This window comes from Chiloscyllium plagiosum, unplaced genomic scaffold (assembly GCF_037043375.1).
Source record: "Chiloscyllium plagiosum isolate Xiang-an unplaced genomic scaffold, Cpla_swu_hap1 HiC_scaffold_39, whole genome shotgun sequence".
Lineage (NCBI taxonomy): Eukaryota > Metazoa > Chordata > Chondrichthyes > Orectolobiformes > Hemiscylliidae > Chiloscyllium > Chiloscyllium plagiosum.
The window spans coordinates 102,846,613-102,867,785 of record NW_028270177.1 but is presented as its reverse complement, the minus strand read 5'-3'; the positions used below and the strand labels follow the sequence as shown (position 1 = coordinate 102,867,785).

Genomic DNA, 21,173 nt, shown 5'->3' with positions numbered 1-21,173 from the left:
AAGAAAACCAAATGGATGCGATGTCATTCTGTAGCCTCGCTGTCGATTCCTCCGTTTCAGTTCCAACGTGGCTCAGATCATGGGGCGCACCTTAATACTAGCGACGCTATGAAAGCACAACTCCAAACGTTCCTCTGAGAGTGTACTTTCTTTCATTTCTGTTGCTGATTCAATGAACCACTAACGTGCGAACTGCTCCACAACATGATACAGGACCACTGGTGCCGATTCTCGCACGTTGAATAACGACAGACAGCTTCCAAATATGGTCTTTCAGAGACGAACCTGGGGTACGTTTGACAGACAGACAAGTTCAGGAATTCGTGGTGCACGTGACACCAGCGCATCAGCTTCTTCCCTGTATTTGAACTGAGCCGAAAGTGGGGTCTGCAGATGCTGGAGATCAGAGATGGAAATGTGTTGCTGGAAAAGCGCAGCAGGTCAGGCAGCATCTAGGGAACAGGAGAATCGACGTTTCGGGCATTAGCCCTTCTTCAGGAATGAGGAAATTTGGTCCAGCAGGCTAAGATAAAAGATATGGAGGAGGGACTTGGAGGAGGGGCGTCGGAAATGTGATAGGTCGAAAGAGATCAAGGTGAGGGTGATAGGTCAGACTGGGGTGGGGGCAGACATGTCGGGAAGAAGATTGCAGGTTAGGAAGGTGGTTCTGAATTTGATGGATTTGACTGAGACAGGCTGGGGGGAGGGGAAATGAGGAAACTGGTGAAATCCGAGTTCATCCCTTGTGGTTGGAGGGTTCCTAGCCGGAAGATGAGGCGTTCTTCCTCCAACCGTCGTTTCGCTGTGGTCTGTCGATGGAGGAGTCCAAAGACCTGCATATCCTTGGTGGAGTGGGAGGGGGAATTGAAATGTTGAGCTACAGGGTGGTTGGGTTGGTTGGTCCGGGTGTCCCAGAGGTGTTCTCTGAAACGCTCCGCAAGTAGGCGGCCTGTCTCCCCAATATAGAGGAGGCCACATCGGGTGCAAAGGATGCATTAGATGATATGTGTGGAGGTACAGGTGAATCTGTGGCGGATATGGAAGTTTCCTTTGGGGCCTTGGAGGGAGGTGACGGTGGAGGTGTGGGCGCAAGTCTTGCACCTCCAGCGGTTGCAGGGGAAGGTGCCGGGAGTAGAGGTTGGGTTGGTGGGGGGTGTGGATCTGACGAGGGAGTCACGGAGGGAGTGGTCTTTACGGAATGCTGATAGGGGAGGGGAGGGAAATATATCCTTGGTGGTGGGGTCCGTTTGGAGGTGGCGGAAATGGCGGCGATGATGCGCTGTACATGGAGGTTAGTGGGGTGGTAGGTGAGGACCAGTGGGGTTCTGTCCTGGTGGCGGTTGGAGGGGCGGGGTTCAAGGGCGGAGGATCGGGAAGTGGAAGAGATGCGGTGGAGGGCATCGTCGACCACGTCGGGGTGGAAATTGCCGTCCTTGAAGAAGGAGGCCATCTGGGATGTGCGTTTTTGGAACTGGTCCTCCTGGGAGCAGATGCTGCGGAGTCGAAGGAATTGGGAGAATGGGATGGCGTTTTTACAGGGGGCAGGATGGGAGGAGGTGTCGTCCAGGTAGCTGTGGGAGTCGGTTGGTTTGTAGTAGATGTCCGTGTTGATTCGGTCGCCTGAGATAGAAATAGAAAGGTCGAGGAAGGGGAGGGAGGAATCTGAGACTGTCCAGGTGAATTTGAGGTCGGGGTGGAAGGTGTTGGTGAAGTGGATGAACTGTTCAACCTCCTTGCGGAAGATGGATTGTTCCACATATCCTACGAAGAGGCAGGCATAGCTGGGGCCCATGCGGGTGCCCATGGCTACTCCTTTCGTTTGGAGGAAGTGGGAGGATTGGAAAGAGAAGTTGTTCAGGGTGAGGACCAGTTCAGTCAGTCGAAGGAGGGTATCTGTGGAAGGTTACTGGTCGGTACGGCGGGAAAGAAAGAAGCGGAGGGCTTTGAGTCCTTCGTGATGGGGGATGGAGGTGTACAGGGACTGGATGTCCATGGTGAAAATAAGGCGTTGGGGACCGGGGAAGCGAAAATCATGGAGCAGGTGGAGGGCGTAGGTGGTGTCCCGAACGTAGGTGGGGAGTTCTTGGACTAAGGGGGACAGGACGGTGTCAAGGTATGCGGAGATGAGTTCGGTGGGGCAGGAGCAGGCGGAGACAATGGGTCGGCCGGGGCAGTCAGGTTTGTGGATTTTGGGCAGGAGGTAGAAGCGGGAGCTGGGGGGTTGTGGGACTATGAGGTTGGAGGCGGTGGATGGGAGATCCCCCGATGTGATGAGGTTATGGACGGTCTGGGAGATGATGGTTTGGTGGTGGGGGGTGGGGTCATGGTCAAGGGGGCAGTAGGAGGAGGTATCTGCGAGCTGGCGTTTGGCCTCAGCGGTGTCGAGGTCGGTGCGACAGCGATGACTGTATCGGCGCCGCCTCGTGCTCCCACGAGGAGGTTGAACAGTTCATCCACTTCACCAACACCTTCCACCCTGACCTCAAATTCAATTGGAGCTACATCGATGACTGTATCGGCGCCGCCTCGTGCTCTCACGAGGAGGTTGAACAGTTCATCCACTTCACCAACACCTTCCACCCCGACCTCAAATTCACCTGGACAGTCTCAGATTCCTCCCTCCCCTTCCTCGACCTTTCTATTTCTATCTCAGGCGGACGTGGTCGACGATGCCCTCCACCGCATCTCTTCCACTTCCCGATCCTCCGCCCTTGAACCCCGCCCCTCCAACCGCCACCAGGACAGAACCCCACTGGTCCTCACCTACCACCCCACTAACCTCCATGTACAGCGCATCATCCGCCGCCATTTCCGCCACCTCCAAACGGACCCCACCACCAAGGATATATTTCCCTCCCCTCCCCTATCAGCATTCCGTAAAGACCACTCCCTCCGTGACTCCCTCGTCAGATCCACACCCCCCACCAACCCAACCTCCACTCCCGGCACCTTCCCCTGCAACCGCAGGAGGTGCAAGACTTGCGCCCACACCTCCCCTCTCACCTCCCTCCAAGGCCCCAAAGGAAACTTCCATATCCGCCACAGATTCACCTGTACCTCCACACATATCATCTATTGCATCCTTTGCACCCGATGTGGCCTCCTCTATATTGGGGAGACAGGCCGCCTACTTGCGGAGCGTTTCAGAGAACACCTCTGGGACACCCGGACCAACCAACCCAACCACCCTGTAGCTCAACATTTCAATTCCCCCTCCCACTCCACCAAGGATATGCAGGTCTTTAGACTCCTCCATCGTCAGACCACAGCGAAACGACGGTTGGAGGAAGAACGCCTCATCTTCCGGCTAGGACCCCTCCAACCACAAGGGATGAACTCGGATTTCACCAGTTTCCTCATTTCCCCTCCCCCCAGCCTGTCTCAGTCAAATCCATCAAATTCAGCACCGCCTTCCTAATCTGCAATCTTCTTCCCGACCTGTCTGCCCCCACCCCAGTCTGACCTATCACCCTCACCTTGATCTCTTTCGACCTATCACATTTCCGACGCCCCTCCCCCAAGTCCCTCCTCCCTATCTTTTATCTTAGCCTGCTGGACCAAATTTCCTCATTCCTGAAGAAGGGCTAATGCCCGAAACGTCGATTCTCCTGTTCCCTAGATGCTGCCTGACCTGCTGCGCTTTTCCAGCAACACATTTCCATCTTTGAACTGTGCCACCTGCCAAGGAATGCAAATGCGTTACTGCTTTTCGTGGAAGGAGCAGAAGGCGGTAACTAAACTCTCAAACAAATGGCATATGATCAGAACCAGGTTGGAGAAAAGCTTAACAATGCTTTGCACTGTAATTAAATGGAACTGCATTACATTTCACAGCGAGAGCAGATTTGTTCAAGCAAATTCGAAGGCAGGTTTGCAGATGGGAAAGTAAGCAAGAAAGCTCGGTTCTTTTCCATGTAAAAGGCTGTAGTTGAAGAACAAAGAAGTTTCTTCCCAGTTTCAAACGAGGTACCGTTCACGTGTGAGGCGAACGTGATGACCACCACACTACACAAACAAGCCGCAGCCGCACCTGCTACTGCTCAGTGGCATCCAGCACTGAAAGTTGAAGCCATTGTACGTTTCACGTTTCTGTTTCCAAAAGCTCGTTGTCCTCCAGCGTAATTGACATCTTGAAAATTAAAAAAAAAGACACGTGAAATTGATGACAAAATATGGACAAGGATGTCGTCAATGTTTACACCGTAGGGCGAGGTGGAATAGGCTGGGCCCACTTTCCCTGCAGCGTAACGGCTGCGACATGATCTTATGGAAGGGATGTAAACTGAGCATTTACGTGTTTTATCCAAGTCTGGGTGAGTTGAAAACTCGAGAGCATAGGTTTAAGGTAAGTGGGCTGAAATTGACAAAGGATCTGAGGCACATTTCCCTCACAGAAGATTGTGCGTGTATGGAATGAGCTACCAGAGGAAGTGGAGGATGCTATTACACTCAGAAAATTGCAAAGGTAATCGGATGAGTTTCTGGATAGGATGAGTTTAGAGGGATTGGGGCCAAATGCTGGCGAACAGAACTTGTTTAATTTTGGCTATGTGGTGAGCATGGACGAGATACACCGAAGTATCTGTTTCCACGCGGTGTACCCCAATAACGTTGTGTTGCTTACACCGGCTTTAAAGGATTACTTTTTAGCGGAGTTTCCTGTTGCAATCTGTGGCACAATCATTTAGTCTGTTCGACTGCTCACGGGAAAGGTAGTATTGTGAAATACTGTAGAAACAAACGACTTCCTTACTTTTGCTCCGACTAACCATACTCCGTGAAATATTCCCAGATCCTCAGTTGAGGATTTTTGATGCTGGAAGTTACCTCAGAAACCCTGTTAATTCGTAATGTATTGAGCGACTCGCAAAACAGAAAGCATTTAACACGGAACACAAACAAAACTGGCAAACCAAATGCATTTTCAGACACAGCGAGCATGAATGCTAAATGTGAGACAGGCCGGGGGCATGAGCCATAAAGTAATCTCACAACTAACAACAGGGCAATTCCAAACTGCTCTTTCAAACATACTGGAACCTGAGTGCACCACCACTTCCCAGACAATGCTGAAAAGAGAGAAAGAAATAACACAATAAGAATGGGCCATAAAAAGTGAATTTCACCAATCACAGTCTCGATTACATTACCTTTCCCTTCCGATGTCTCCAGGACAGAAATGAAGGAAATGGGAGAAATTCAATAACATGTGACATCGCAATTCATTGGAACGATTTTCCCATTGGCAGAAAACAAAATAACGACGAGTCGAGCCACCGCAGGACTTTGTTTCACAGCAGCAATGAAATAACAGCCTCCATTCGGTTCCAGAAAACGCACAACTTGTCTGGGACAGCAGAGCTGTTTGCGATTTTCCGCGCGGGAGGCGAGCACGAGCATGACAGCACAGACACCGGAAAAGTCGGCACTTTCCCACACCACAGTTAATTGCCCGGCAAGCACACACATGTTTCTTCAGTTTTAAACAGAAATGCAGCAGGAGTCGAAACAGCATTTTAACAAGCTGCAGCGTTGGAGTTGATCAGCAGAAATGGCAGCGGTGGGATTCGAACCCACGCCTCTGTCGAGACTGGAGCCTAAATCCAGCGATTTAGACCGCTCGGCCACACTACCAGCCAGCCGCGCTTCCCATTTTCTTGCACTTCCAATTGTGATGCTGCATAACAACAGATGCAAAGTCACGTGAAAAGGGTTCCATGATCCCTCTCCGAATCGCACAACTGCTGGGATGTGCCTGGCTACAATATCAATTTCGCTGCAGATAATGATAGCCCATCAATCGAGAAAATATCAATGCTAAGCTGAGTCTATCTCCTCAGACTCATTTCAGCTACAAATGTATTTGTGAGTGCGTGAGAACATACGATCGGTTATGATTTGGTCAAATTACCATGAGCAGCTTGACATTACTGCAATTTCGATTCTTGCTTTGCTAAATGATTTCACCCTTTGGTCGAAACAGGACAACTTTCACGTTTACACGGAACATGAAACACACCGGACTACAGGGAAAATGCACAAAGCTGAGCAGGCCGTGTTACCGCGCAGCATCATTTCAGTCACTGTGTCTGTTTTGCAGAATAAGAGTCCCAAAGAATGTTCTCCACCCTAAAATCGGAGGTAACATTACAATGCGAGAACGACAGAACACATTGCGAAGATGCTCTGACCTCGGAGCCGGTTCGAGATGCCACTTTCCTTGCCTTTTTGCCTTAACCGTGCAATTCGCTGCAAAGATGTTCACGCCTGGATATGAGCCACATGGATACCAACTGAGTCGACGAGAAGCGACTCAATAAATTTTGCTAAATTCCACGGTGCTTATTAGAAATGCAGTTTCTGTTCACATCAATCTAAAAGACAGTTTCTGAACGTAGTAACAGAAGTCGAAAGGTAATTAGCTCACCCCACCCCCGTCTCCGGAAGAGGTGCTAACTGCCCTTGAGTGCTTATTGTTCTCGATGTGAAGAGCTCTCACGTCTGAGTCACCTTCACACGTCGCTGGTTGCTGAGTGAATCACAAAGAAGGAATTTCACCAGAGCTGCAACTGCCTCACTTCCCCACTCGCCCTCCCCGTTTACATTTTCCTGCTCGTCAGTGATTTAAAGAAAACCAAATGGATGCGATGTCATTCTGTAGCCTCGCTGTCGATTCCTCCGTTTCAGTTCCAACGTGGCTTAGATCTCGGGGTGCACCTTAATACTAGCGACGCTATGAAAGCACAGGGGCAGAGGTTCCCCTGAGAGTGTGATTTCTTTCATTGCTGTTGCTGATTGAATGAGCCACTAACGTGCGAACTGCTCCAAAACATGATTCAGGACTTCTGGTGACAACTCTCGCACGTTGAATAACGACAGACAGCTTCCAAATGATGTCTTTCATAGACGACTTTGGGGGTACATTTGACAGACCGATTAGTTCAGGAATCCGTGGTGCGCTGTGACACCAGCGCATCAGCTTCTTCCCTGTCTTGGAAACGGGCCGCCTGCGCAAGGAATGCCAATGCGGTACTGCTTTTCGTGGAAGGATCAGAAGGCGGTAACTACACTCTCCAACAGAATGGCATATGATCACAACCAGGTTGGAGAAAAATTTACAATACTTTGCACAGTAATTAAATGGAGTTGCATTATATTTCACTACGAGAGCAGATTTGTTCAAGCAAATTCGAAGGCAGGTTTGCAGATGGGAAAGCAAGCAAGAAAGCTCCGTTCTTGTCCATGTTAAATGCTGCAGTTGAAGAAGAAAGCAGTTTCTGCCCAATTTCGAACTGGGGACCTTTCGCGCGAACGTGAGGACCACGACACTACAGAAACAAGCCGCAGTCGCCTCTGTGGAGGCTCAGTGGCATCCAGCACTGAAAGTTGAAGCCATTTTACCTTTCACTTTTCTGTTTCCAATAGCTCGTTGTTTAATGGGACTTGTTTAATCATGGCTATGTGGTGAGCATGGACGAGATACACCGAAGTATCTGTTTCCACGCGGTGTGCGCCAATAACATTGTGTTGCGTACACCAGCTGTAAAGGATTACTTTTTAGGGGAGCTTGCCGTCGCAGTCTGTGGCACAATCATTTGGTCTGTTCGACTGCTCACGGGACAAGTAGCATTGTGAAACACTGCAGAAACGAACGACTTCCTTACTTTTGCTCCGACTGACCATACTGCGGGAAATTTTCCCAGATTCTCAGTTGAGGATTTTTGCAGCTGGAAGTTACCTCAGAAACCCTGTTAATTCGTAATGTATTGAGCGAATCGCAAAACAGAAAGCATTTAACACGGAACACAAACAAAACTGGCAAACCAAATGCGTTTTCAGACACAGCGAGCATGAATGCAAAATGTGAGACAGGCCGGGGGCATGAGCCATAAAGTAATCTCACAACTCACAACAGGGCAATTCCAAACTGCTCTTTCAAACATACTGGAGCCTGAGTGCACCACCACTTCCCAGACAATGCTGAAAAGAGAGAAAGAAAGAACACAATAAGAATGGGCCATAAAAAGTGAATTTCACCAATCACAGTCTCGATTACATTACCTTTCCCTTCCGATGTCTCCAGGGCGGAAATGAAGGAAATGGGAGAAATTCAATAACATGTGACATCGCAATTCATTGGAACGATTTTCCCATTGGCAGAAAACAAAATAACGACGAGTCGAGCCACCGCAGGACTTTGTTTCACAGCAGCAATGAAATAACAGCCTCCATTCGGTTCCAGTAAACGCACAACTTGTCTGGGACAGCAGAGCTGTTTGCGATTTTCCGCGCGGGAGGCGAGCACGAGCATGACAGCACAGACACCGGAAAAGTCGGCACTTTCCCACACCACAGTCAATTGCCCGGGAAGCACACACATGTTTCTTCAGTTTTAAACAGAAATGCAGCAGGAGTCGAAACAGCATTTTAACAAGCTGCAGCGTAGGAGTTGATCGGCAGAAATGGCAGCGGTGGGATTTGAACCCACGCCACGTTTGAGACTTGAACCTGGATGCAGCGCCTTGAACCGCTCGGCCACACTACAAGCCGTGCATGCTGCCCATTGTCTTGCACTTCCAATTGTGCTCCTGCATAACAACAGATGCAAAGTCACGTGAAAAGGGTTCCATGATCCCTCTCCGACTCGCACAGCTGCTGGGATGTGCCCGGCTACAATGTCAATTTCGCTGCAGATAATGAGGGTATGAAGTCCCTCCGTGACTTCCCGATCCTCCGCCCTTGAACCCCGCCCCTCCAACCGCCACCAGGACAGAACCCCACTGGTCCTCACCTACCACCCCACTAACCTCCATGTACAGCGCATCATCCGCCGCCATTTCCGCCACCTCCAAACGGACCCCACCACCAAGGATATATTTCCCTCCCCTTCCCCTATCAGCATTCCGTAAAGACCACTCCCTCCGTGACTCCCTCGTCAGATCCACACCCCCCACCAACCCAACCTCCACTCCCGGCACCTTCCCCTGCAACCGCAGGAGGTGCAAGACTTGCGCCCACACCTCCCCTCTCACCTCCCTCCAAGGCCCCAAAGGAAACTTCCATATCCGCCACAGATTCACCTGTACCTCCACACATATCATCTATTGCATTCTTTGCACCCGATGTGACCTCCTCGATATTGGGGAGACAGGCCGCCTACTTGCGGAGCGTTTCAGAGAACACCTCTGGGACACCCGGACCAACCAACCCAACCACCCTGTAGCTCAACATTTCAATTCCCCCTCCCACTCCACCAAGGATATGCAGGTCTTTGGACTCCTCCATCGTCAGACCACAGCGAAACGACGGTTGGAGGAAGAACGCCTCATCTTCCGGCTAGGACCCCTCCAACCACAAGGGATGAACTCGGATTTCACCAGTTTCCTGATTTCCCCTCCCCCCAGCCTGTCTCAGTCAAATCCATCAAATTCAGCACCGCCTTCCTAATCTGCAATCTTCTTCCCGACCTGTCTGCCCCCACCCCAGTCTGACCTATCACCCTCACCTTGATCTCTTTCGACCTATCACATTTCCGACGCCCCTCCCCCAAGTCCCTCCTCCCTATCTTTTATCTTAGCCTGCTGGACCAAATTTCCTCATTCCTGAAGAAGGGCTAATGCCCGAAACGTCGATTTTCCTGTTCCCTAGATGCTGCCTGACCTGCTGCGCTTTTCCAGCAACACATTTCCATCTTTGAACTGTGCCACCTGCCAAGGAATGCAAATGCGTTACTGCTTTTCGTGGAAGGATCAGAAGGCGGTAACTAAACTCTCAAACAAATGGCATATGATCAGAACCAGGTTGGAGAAAAGCTTAACAATGCTTTGCACTGTAATTAAATGGAACTGCATTACATTTCACAGCGAGAGCAGATTTGTTCAAGCAAATTCGAAGGCAGGTTTGCAGATGGGAAAGTAAGCAAGAAAGCTCGGTTCTTTTCCATGTAAAAGGCTGTAGTTGAAGAACAAAGAAGTTTCTTCCCAGTTTCAAACGAGGTACCGTTCACGTGTGAGGCGAACGTGATGACCACCACACTACACAAACAAGCCGCAGCCGCACCTGCTACTGCTCAGTGGCATCCAGCACTGAAAGTTGAAGCCATTGTACGTTTCACGTTTCTGTTTCCAAAAGCTCGTTGTCCTCCAGCGTAATTGACATCTTGAAAATTAAAAAAAAAGACACGTGAAATTGATGACAAAATATGGACAAGGATGTCGTCAATGTTTACACCGTAGGGCGAGGTGGAATAGGCTGGGCCCACTTTCCCTGCAGCGTAACGGCTGCGACATGATCTTATGGAAGGGATGTAAACTGAGCATTTACGTGTTTTATCCAAGTCTGGGTGAGTTGAAAACTCGAGAGCATAGGTTTAAGGTAAGTGGGCTGAAATTGACAAAGGATCTGAGGCACATTTCCCTCACAGAAGATTGTGCGTGTATGGAATGAGCTACCAGAGGAAGTGGAGGATGCTATTACACTCAGAAAATTGCAAAGGTAATCGGATGAGTTTCTGGATAGGATGAGTTTAGAGGGATTGGGGCCAAATGCTGGCGAACAGAACTTGTTTAATTTTGGCTATGTGGTGAGCATGGACGAGATACACCGAAGTATCTGTTTCCACGCGGTGTACCCCAATAACGTTGTGTTGCTTACACCGGCTTTAAAGGATTACTTTTTAGCGGAGTTTCCTGTTGCAATCTGTGGCACAATCATTTAGTCTGTTCGACTGCTCACGGGAAAGGTAGTATTGTGAAATACTGTAGAAACAAACGACTTCCTTACTTTTGCTCCGACTAACCATACTCCGTGAAATATTCCCAGATCCTCAGTTGAGGATTTTTGATGCTGGAAGTTACCTCAGAAACCCTGTTAATTCGTAATGTATTGAGCGACTCGCAAAACAGAAAGCATTTAACACGGAACACAAACAAAACTGGCAAACCAAATGCATTTTCAGACACAGCGAGCATGAATGCTAAATGTGAGACAGGCCGGGGGCATGAGCCATAAAGTAATCTCACAACTAACAACAGGGCAATTCCAAACTGCTCTTTCAAACATACTGGAACCTGAGTGCACCACCACTTCCCAGACAATGCTGAAAAGAGAGAAAGAAATAACACAATAAGAATGGGCCATAAAAAGTGAATTTCACCAATCACAGTCTCGATTACATTACCTTTCCCTTCCGATGTCTCCAGGACAGAAATGAAGGAAATGGGAGAAATTCAATAACATGTGACATCGCAATTCATTGGAACGATTTTCCCATTGGCAGAAAACAAAATAACGACGAGTCGAGCCACCGCAGGACTTTGTTTCACAGCAGCAATGAAATAACAGCCTCCATTCGGTTCCAGAAAACGCACAACTTGTCTGGGACAGCAGAGCTGTTTGCGATTTTCCGCGCGGGAGGCGAGCACGAGCATGACAGCACAGACACCGGAAAAGTCGGCACTTTCCCACACCACAGTTAATTGCCCGGCAAGCACACACATGTTTCTTCAGTTTTAAACAGAAATGCAGCAGGAGTCGAAACAGCATTTTAACAAGCTGCAGCGTTGGAGTTGATCAGCAGAAATGGCAGCGGTGGGATTCGAACCCACGCCTCTGCCGAGACTGGAGCCTAAATCCAGCGATTTAGACCGCTCGGCCACACTACCAGCCAGCCGCGCTTCCCATTTTCTTGCACTTCCAATTGTGATGCTGCATAACAACAGATGCAAAGTCACGTGAAAAGGGTTCCATGATCCCTCTCCGAATCGCACAACTGCTGGGATGTGCCTGGCTACAATATCAATTTCGCTGCAGATAATGATAGCCCATCAATCGAGAAAATATCAATGCTAAGCTGAGTCTATCTCCTCAGACTCATTTCAGCTACAAATGTATTTGTGAGTGCGTGAGAACATACGATCGGTTATGATTTGGTCAAATTACCATGAGCAGCTTGACATTACTGCAATTTCGATTCTTGCTTTGCTAAATGATTTCACCCTTTGGTCGAAACAGGACAACTTTCACGTTTACACGGAACATGAAACACACCGGACTACAGGGAAAATGCACAAAGCTGAGCAGGCCGTGTTACCGCGCAGCATCATTTCAGTCACTGTGTCTGTTTTGCAGAATAAGAGTCCCAAAGAATGTTCTCCACCCTAAAATCGGAGGTAACATTACAATGCGAGAACGACAGAACACATTGCGAAGATGCTCTGACCTCGGAGCCGGTTCGAGATGCCACTTTCCTTGCCTTTTTGCCTTAACCGTGCAATTCGCTGCAAAGATGTTCACGCCTGGATATGAGCCACATGGATACCAACTGAGTCGACGAGAAGCGACTCAATAAATTTTGCTAAATTCCACGGTGCTTATTAGAAATGCAGTTTCTGTTCACATCAATCTAAAAGACAGTTTCTGAACGTAGTAACAGAAGTCGAAAGGTAATTAGCTCACCCCACCCCCGTCTCCGGAAGAGGTGCTAACTGCCCTTGAGTGCTTATTGTTCTCGATGTGAAGAGCTCTCACGTCTGAGTCACCTTCACACGTCGCTGGTTGCTGAGTGAATCACAAAGAAGGAATTTCACCAGAGCTGCAACTGCCTCACTTCCCCACTCGCCCTCCCCGTTTACATTTTCCTGCTCGTCAGTGATTTAAAGAAAACCAAATGGATGCGATGTCATTCTGTAGCCTCGCTGTCGATTCCTCCGTTTCAGTTCCAACGTGGCTTAGATCTCGGGGTGCACCTTAATACTAGCGACGCTATGAAAGCACAGGGGCAGAGGTTCCCCTGAGAGTGTGATTTCTTTCATTGCTGTTGCTGATTGAATGAGCCACTAACGTGCGAACTGCTCCAAAACATGATTCAGGACTTCTGGTGACAACTCTCGCACGTTGAATAACGACAGACAGCTTCCAAATGATGTCTTTCATAGACGACTTTGGGGGTACATTTGACAGACCGATTAGTTCAGGAATCCGTGGTGCGCTGTGACACCAGCGCATCAGCTTCTTCCCTGTCTTGGAAACGGGCCGCCTGCGCAAGGAATGCCAATGCGGTACTGCTTTTCGTGGAAGGATCAGAAGGCGGTAACTACACTCTCCAACAGAATGGCATATGATCACAACCAGGTTGGAGAAAAATTTACAATACTTTGCACAGTAATTAAATGGAGTTGCATTATATTTCACTACGAGAGCAGATTTGTTCAAGCAAATTCGAAGGCAGGTTTGCAGATGGGAAAGCAAGCAAGAAAGCTCCGTTCTTGTCCATGTTAAATGCTGCAGTTGAAGAAGAAAGCAGTTTCTGCCCAATTTCGAACTGGGGACCTTTCGCGCGAACGTGAGGACCACGACACTACAGAAACAAGCCGCAGTCGCCTCTGTGGAGGCTCAGTGGCATCCAGCACTGAAAGTTGAAGCCATTTTACCTTTCACTTTTCTGTTTCCAATAGCTCGTTGTTTAATGGGACTTGTTTAATCATGGCTATGTGGTGAGCATGGACGAGATACACCGAAGTATCTGTTTCCACGCGGTGTACCCCAATAACGTTGTGTTGCTTACACCGGCTTTAAAGGATTACTTTCTAGCGGAGTTTACCGTTGCAATCTGTGGCACAATCATTTAGTCTATTCGACTGCTCACGGGAAAGGTAGTATTGTGAAATACTGTAGAAACAAACGACTTCCTTACTTTTGCTCCGACTAACCATACTCCGTGAAATATTCCCAGATCCTCAGTTGAGGATTTTTGATGCTGGAAGTTACCTCAGAAACCCTGTTAATTCGTAATGTATTGAGCGACTCGCAAAACAGAAAGCATTTAACACGGAACACAAACAAAACTGGCAAACCAAATGCATTTTCAGACACAGCGAGCATGAATGCTAAATGTGAGACAGGCCGGGTGAATGAGCCATAAAGTAATCTCACAACTAACAACAGGGCAATTCCAAACTGCTCTTTCAAACATACTGGAGCCTGAGTGCACCACCACTTCCCAGACAATGCTGAAAAGAGAGAAAGAAAGAACACAATAAGAATGGGCCATAAAAAGTGAATTTCACCAATCACAGTCTCGATTACATTACCTTTCCCTTCCGATGTCTCCAGGGCGGAAATGAAGGAAATGGGAGAAATTCAATAACATGTGACATCGCAATTCATTGGAACGATTTTCCCATTGGCAGAAAACAAAATAACGACGAGTCGAGCCACCGCAGGACTTTGATTCACAACAGCAATGAAATAACAGCCTCCATTCGGTTCCAGTAAACGCACAACTTGTCTGGGACAGCAGAGCTGTTTGCGATTTTCCGCGCGGGAGGCGAGCACGAGCATGACAGCACAGACACCGGAAAAATCGGCACTTGCCCACACCACAGTTAATTGCCCGGGAAGCACACACATGTTTCTTCAGTTTTAAACAGAAATGCAGCAGGAGTCGAAACAGCATTTTAACATGCTGCCTCGTTGGAAACGTTCAGCAGAAATGGCAGCGGTGGGATTCGAACCCACGCCTCTGTCGAGACTGGAGCCTAAATCCAGCGCCTTAGACCGCTCGGCCACACTACCAGCTAGCCGCGCTGCCCCATTTTCTTGCACTTCCAATTGTGATGCTGCATAACAACAGATGCAAAGTCACGTGAAAAGGGTTCCATGATCCCTCTCCGACTCGCACAACTGCTGGGATGTGCCCGTCTACAATATCAATTTCGCTGCAGATAATGATAGCCCATCAATCCAGATAAATATCAATGCTAAGCTGAGTCTATCTCCTCAGACTCATTTCAGCTACAAATGTATCTGTGAGTGCGTGAGAACATACGATCGGTTATGATTTGGTCAAATTACCATGAGCTGCTTGACATTACTGCAATTTCGATTCTTGCTTTGCTAAATGATTTCACCCTTTGGTCGAAACAGGACAACTTTCACGTTTACACGGAACATGAAACACACCGGACTACAGGGAAAATGCACAAAGCTGAGCAGGCCGTGTTACCGCGCAGCATCATTTCAGTCACTGTGTCTGTTTTGCAGAATAAGAGTCCCAAAGAATGTTCTCCACCCTAAAATCGGAGGTAGCATTACAATCCGAGAACGACAGAGCACATTGTGAGGATGCTCTGACCTCGGAGCCGGTTCGAGATGCCACTTTCCTTGCCTTTTTGCCTTAACCGTGCAATTCGCTGCAAAGATGTTCACACCTGGATATGAGCCACATGGATACCAACTGAGTCGACGAGAAGCGACTCAATACATTTTGCTAAATTCCACGGTGCTTATTAGAAATGCAGTTTCTGTTCACATCAATCTAAAAGACAGTTTCTGAACGTAGTAACAGAAGTCGAAAGGTAATTAGCTCACCCCACCCCCGTCTCCGGAAGAGGTGCTAACTGCCCTTGAGTGCTTATTGTTCTCGATGTGAAGAACTCTCACGTCTGAGTCACCTTCACACGTCTCTGGTTGCTGAGTGAATCACAAAGAAGGAATTTCACCAGAGCTGCAACTGCCTCACTTCCCCACTCGCCCTCCCCGTTTACATTTTCCTGCTCGTCAGTGATTTAAAGAAAACCAAATGGATGCGATGTCATTCTGTAGCCTCGCTGTCGATTCCTTCGTGTCAGTTCCAACGTGGCTTAGATCTCGGGGCGCACCTTAATACTAGCGACGCTATGAAAGCACAGGGGCAGAGGTTCCCCTGAGAGTGTGATTTCTTTCATTGCTGTTGCTGATTGAATGAGCCACTAACGTGCGAACTGCTCCAAAACATGATTCAGGACTTCTGGTGACAACTCTCGCACGTTGAATAACGACAGACAGCTTCCAAATGATGTCTTTCATAGACGACTTTGGGGGTACATTTGACAGACCGATTAGTTCAGGAATCCGTGGTGCGCTGTGACACCAGCGCATCAGCTTCCTCCCTGTGTTGGAACGGGCCGCCTGCGCAAGGAATGCCAATGCGGTACTGCTTTTCGTGGAAGGATCAGAAGGCGGTAACTCCACTCTCAAACAGAATGGCATATGATCACAACCAGGTTGGAGAAAAATTTACACTACTTTGCACAGTAATTAAATGGAGTTGCATTATATTTCACTACGAGAGCAGATTTGTTCAAGCAAATTCGAAGGCAGGTTTGCAGATGGGAAAGCAAGCAAGAAAGCTCCGTTCTTGTCCATGTTAAATGCTGCAGTTGAAGAAGAAAGCAGTTTCTGCCCAATTTCGAACTGGGGACCTTTCGCGCGAACGTGAGGACCACGACACTACAGAAACAAGCCGCAGTCGCCTCTGTGGAGGCTCAGTGGCATCCAGCACTGAAAGTTGAAGCCATTTTACCTTTCACTTTTCTGTTTCCAATAGCACGTTGTTTAATGGGACTTGTCTAATCATGGCTATGTGGTGAGCATGGACGAGATACACCGAAGTATCTGTTTCCACGCGGTGTGCGCCAATAACATTGTGTTGCTTACACCGGCTGTAAAGGATTACTTTTTAGGGGAGCTTGCCGTCGCAGTCTATGGCACAATCATTTAGTCTGTTCGACTGCTCACGGGACAAGTAGCATTGTGAAACACTGCAGAAACGAACGACTTCCTTACTTTTGCTCCGACTGACCATACTGCGGGAAATTTTCCCAGATTCTCAGTTGAGGATTTTTGCAGCTGGAAGTTACCTCAGAAACCCTGTTAATTCGTAATGTATTGAGCGAATCGCAAAACAGAAAGCATTTAACACGGAACACAAACAAAACTGGCAAACCAAATGCGTTTTCAGACACAGCGAGCATGAATGCAAAATGTGAGACAGGCCGGGGGCATGAGCCATAAAGTAATCTCACAACTAACAACAGGGCAATTCCAAACTGCTCTTTCAAACATACTGGAGCCTGAGTGCACCACCACTTCCCAGACAATGCTGAAAAGAGAGAAAGAAAGAACACAATAAGAATGGGCCATAAAAAGTGAATTTCACCAATCACAGTCTCGATTACATTACCTTTCCCTTCCGATGTCTCCAGGGCGGAAATGAAGGAAATGGGAGAAATTCAATAACATGTGACATCGCAATTCATTGGAACGATTTTCCCATTGGCAGAAAACAAAATAACGACGAGTCGAGCCACCGCAGGACTTTGTTTCACAGCAGCAATGAAATAACAGCCTCCATTCGGTTCCAGTAAACGCACAACTTGTCTGGGACAGCAGAGCTGTTTGCGATTTTCCGCGCGGGAGGCGAGCACGAGCATGACAGCACAGACACCGGAAAAATCGGCACTTTCCCACACCACAGTTAATTGCGCGGGAAGCACACACGTGTTTCCTCAGTTTTAAACAGAAATGCAGCAGGAGTCGAAACAGCATTTTAACATGCTGCCTCGTTGGAAACGTTCAGCAGAAATGGCAGCGGTGGGATTCGAACCCACGCCTCTGTCGAGACTGGAGCCTAAATCCAGCGCCTTAGACCGCTCGGCCACACTACCAGCCAGCCGCGCTGCCCCATTTTCTTGCACTTCCAATTGTGATGCTGCATAACAACAGATGCAAAGTCACGTGAAAAGGGTTCCATGATCCCTCTCCGACTCGCACAACTGCTGGGATGTGCCCGTCTACAATATCAATTTCGCTGCAGATAATGATAGCCCATCAATCCAGATAAATATCAATGCTAAGCTGAGTCTATCTCCTCAGACTCATTTCAGCTACAAATGTATTTGTGAGTGCGTGAGAACATACGATCGGTTATGATTTGGTCAAATTACCATGAGCTGCTTGACATTACTGCAATTTCGATTCTTGCTTTGCTAAATGATTTCACCCTTTGGTCGAAACAGGACAACTTTCACGTTTACACGGAACATGAAACACACCGGACTACAGGGAAAATGCACAAAGCTGAGCAGGCCGTGTTACCGCGCAGCATCATTTCAGTCACTGTGTCTGTTTTGCAGAATAAGAGTCCCAAAGAATGTTCTCCACCCTAAAATCGGAGGTAGCATTACAATCCGAGAACGACAGAGCACATTGTGAGGATGCTCTGACCTCGGAGCCGGTTCGAGATGCCACTTTCCTTGCCTTTTTGCCTTAACCGTGCAATTCGCTGCAAAGATGTTCACACCTGGATATGAGCCACATGGATACCAACTGAGTCGACGAGAAGCGACTCAATACATTTTGCTAAATTCCACGGTGCTTATTAGAAATGCAGTTTCTGTTCACATCAATCTAAAAGACAGTTTCTGAACGTAGTAACAGAAGTCGAAAGGTAATTAGCTCACCCCACCCCCGTCTCCGGAAGAGGTGCTAACTGCCCTTGAGTGCTTATTGTTCTCGATGTGAAGAGCTCTCACGTCTGAGTCACCTTCACACGTCTCTGGTTGCTGAGTGAATCACAAAGAAGGAATTTCACCAGAGCTGCAACTGCCTCACTTCCCCACTCGCCCTCCCCGTTTACATTTTCCTGCTCGTCAGTGATTTAAAGAAAACCAAATGGATGCGATGTCATTCTGTAGCCTCGCTGTCGATTCCTCCGTTTCAGTTCCAACGTGGCTTAGATCTCGGGGCGCACCTTAATACTAGCGACGCTATGAAAGCACAGGGGCAGAGGTTCCCCTGAGAGTGTGATTTCTTTCATTGCTGTTGCTGATTGAATGAGCCACTAACGTGCGAACTGCTCCTAAACATGATTCAGGACTTCTGGTGACAACTCTCGCACGTTGAATAACGACAGACAGCTTCCAAATGATGTCTTTCATAGACGACTTTGGGGGTACATTTGACAGACCGATTAGTTCAGGAATCCGTGGTGCGCTGTGACACCAGCGCATCAGCTTCTTCCCTGTCTTGGAAACGGGTCGCCTGCGCAAGGAATGCCAATGCGGTACTGCTTTTTGTGGAAGGATCAGAAAGCGGTAAGAATAAGAATGGACCAAAAAAAAGTGAATTTCGCCAATCACAGTCTCGATTAAATTACCTTTCCCTTCCGATGTCTTCAGGACGGAAATGAATGAAAGGGGAGAAATTTAAGAACATGTGACATCGGAATTCGTTTGAATTATGTTCGCACTCGCCAGAAAACCAAATAACGACGAGGTGTGTCACCGCAGGACTTTGTTTCACAATAGCGATGAAATAACAGTTTCCATTCGGTTCCAGTAAAAACGTAACTTGCCTGGAACATAAAGCAGCAGTACAGCTGCTTGCGCTTTTCCGTGCGGGAGGCGAGCACTACCTTGACAGCACTGACACTTTGAGAAAATCTGCACTCTCCCACACCACAGTTAACTCTCCAGGAATCATAACCAATTTGTTAGAACCTCAACTTGCCTGGAACGTAAAGCAGCTTGAGCCCGCGATTTACCGTGTGTGAGGCGAACATGATCATGACAAGATGGACACAGGCCCCTGTCTCCACAAAGCAAACTCGCGGTTTTGCTCTTTATTTGAACACACCGCAGCCACAGAAATTGCAGTGGCGGGACTCGAGCCTCATCTTCTTTAGTAATTGAGTTCTGAAGCAGGCGCCTCCGGCTTCCCTTCATAGGGCTGATTCGGTTCGAATAGTGAAATTTGCTGTGTCTGATCCGCAAGAGACCCTGCAGGATTTTCAGACAGCACCATCCTCCCTGTGACATGTACGTGCTGGATTACTTTCTGTTGTGTCATGTGTCCCGGCTTTGCCAATATCACCGTTCTTTAACTCCCTGCATCCTGTTGGTCGAACTGTGATTCCAGTCAGATTCACAAATGTGTAACAAAACACCTTAGCTGTGCTGGCTCTCTACAGAGATAAATATGCTTCTCTTTTCGTATAATTCTCTTGCCTTCTCCCTTTAACTCTGCACATTTTTAGTTCCAACATGAACATTGAATGAGTTTTTCAACAACTCGATTGAAACTGCGTCTTTGTCAATGTTAGACCCTAACCATTCCCTCTGTGAAAACATTTCTCCTCGTGTACATTTTTCTTCTTTTATTAATGTCTTTAAAACTCTGCCGAATCGTTCTCAATTCTTTCAGTCGTCGGGATCATTCTCCCTTCCTTTTTCCCTCTGTCTAACCCACTCATGTCTTGGAAAGGTTTGACAAGGCCAGCGTTTGGCCTTCTGCTCTCCAAGGAGACGTGTTCCAACTTTCCAAATGACCTTTATTGTTGACATTCCTCATATACCACACCATGATCAACAACCTGTTCAGTGCTGTTTTCAATCATTTCACGTTCCCACTTCCTAAAGTTTCACGCCCATATCTGTGCGAATATCCAGATGTTGGATTTAATTCGAGTGGGATTCTGTGGGTGAAAATCCTCTAACACTTGTTTCCCTTTTACCACATGTGGTACTGTGCCATACCCACTACAATGACACTTCTGACCCCAAAACTCAAAAGGAATTTGAAAGGGTGCAACTAAATGATTTACATCTATTTATCAATCAGTTGATAGGACGACCGGGCAAAAGTGAAATCAAACAATAAGGCTCGATGGCGACTTGAAGTAAGACATTCTCCCGTGCCAGTATTAACACAAGCTGCTTCGCGAAGATCATGCCCTAGACACTCTTACATTGCCAAAACCAAACCAGTTGAGATTCGGTCAGGTCCAACCACATCCCAATTTGTTCTCAGATTTCTAAGCATCAAAGTGTTTTAAGAATATCGCCTTGTACTTTTGTCTCCTTGTTCACAGGCCAGTGCTGTTTATCCATGGACTTAGTTGTCTCCATCGGCAGAGTATTCAGCTATTTCCCTCCACCGGCAAGCAGTGTGAGGAGAGGCAAGTGCGCATACACTCTAAAGTTCACTCTCATTGGCACAGCCAGTTCCATCAAGTGCTGGGAATCAGCAAGTTTGATTGGGAACTTCCTGCAAAAATATCATTTATCTGAGAAGTGATGAAGATTTTGAGCTGGTTGGTAAGACATAAATGTAATCCGGACTCTCTCCCCTCAGGTAAATTCGTGTGAGGGCATTTTTGTGCATCCTGTTTGCTGTTCAAACTCCATCTTCACACAACAATCCTGCAGAAAGGTTTTTGGAACAGTAACATCGGCTTCTTTGCTGCAATCGGACAGCAGTTAACATCTGAGCCCCAACTTTCCCAGATAAAGACAATCCGAGTGAAACCCTCACTCACTGAGAGCCATCCCCACGTCCCTGTGCTGCGGGGCTGC

At 48.0% G+C, this 21,173-nt stretch overlaps 2 non-coding genes across 2 annotated transcripts; both read right to left on the bottom strand.

Annotated features, from left to right (window-relative positions):
* Positions 1-14,492: 14,492 nt before the first annotated feature.
* Positions 14,493-14,574, bottom strand: trnal-uag (transfer RNA leucine (anticodon UAG)). The gene has a single exon. It is a non-coding gene; the product is annotated as a tRNA-Leu (tRNA).
* Positions 14,575-17,404: 2,830 nt separating this feature from the next.
* Positions 17,405-17,486, bottom strand: trnal-uag (transfer RNA leucine (anticodon UAG)). The gene has a single exon. It is a non-coding gene; the product is annotated as a tRNA-Leu (tRNA).
* Between the last annotated feature and the right edge of the window lie 3,687 nt (positions 17,487-21,173).